The 431-nt window shown below is 59.9% G+C and overlaps 2 non-coding genes across 2 annotated transcripts; both read left to right on the forward strand.

The window, feature by feature from the left end:
• Positions 1–55: 55 nt before the first annotated feature.
• On the forward strand, positions 56–142 carry Tc00.1047053493115.10. Its single transcript, XR_008255042.1, has one exon. It is a non-coding gene; the product is annotated as a C/D small nucleolar RNA (snoRNA), TB11C4C2 (small nucleolar RNA).
• A 201-nt stretch (positions 143–343) lies between these two features.
• Tc00.1047053493115.20 lies at positions 344–431 on the forward strand. The gene has a single exon (XR_008255043.1). It is a non-coding gene; the product is annotated as a C/D small nucleolar RNA (snoRNA), TB11C4C3 (small nucleolar RNA).

The raw sequence follows: 431 nt of genomic DNA on the forward strand, positions 1-431 counted from the left end.
TCGCTGCGCGGTTTTGCGGCCCAGCGACGCGCACGCCCGCACACACACACACGCGCTACGATGGAGACATGTTGTTCGAGGTCCAAACAGTTTGAGCGACGCATTGAGAACGGAACAATAAAAATCACCTTTCGGCTGAGCGCCCGCTCCCCTCCCTCCCACTTCCTGCTATTGTTGTCGTTTTTCTTTCTTGCGCAACGGCGCGCACGTAACATCCTGCCCTGTCTGGCGCCCTGCCTGTGCAAACGGTTGGTGGCGGGCCCGCCCGAAAGCGCAAGAGAGAGAAAGAGAAAGAGAGGGCCGAATTGCCCGGAGGTGGGTTGTGGTGGGCGCACGCCGCTGCTGATGGAAGCAACCAACTCTTGTGCGCGAGGGCGCGTGGACCCGTGAACGCGCTTGCGTGATGGCCAAAAACAAACTCAACAGGTCTG

This window comes from Trypanosoma cruzi, assembly GCF_000209065.1.
Source record: "Trypanosoma cruzi strain CL Brener chromosome Unknown tcruzi_1047053493115, whole genome shotgun sequence".
In the NCBI taxonomy this organism is placed as follows: domain Eukaryota; phylum Euglenozoa; class Kinetoplastea; order Trypanosomatida; family Trypanosomatidae; genus Trypanosoma; species Trypanosoma cruzi.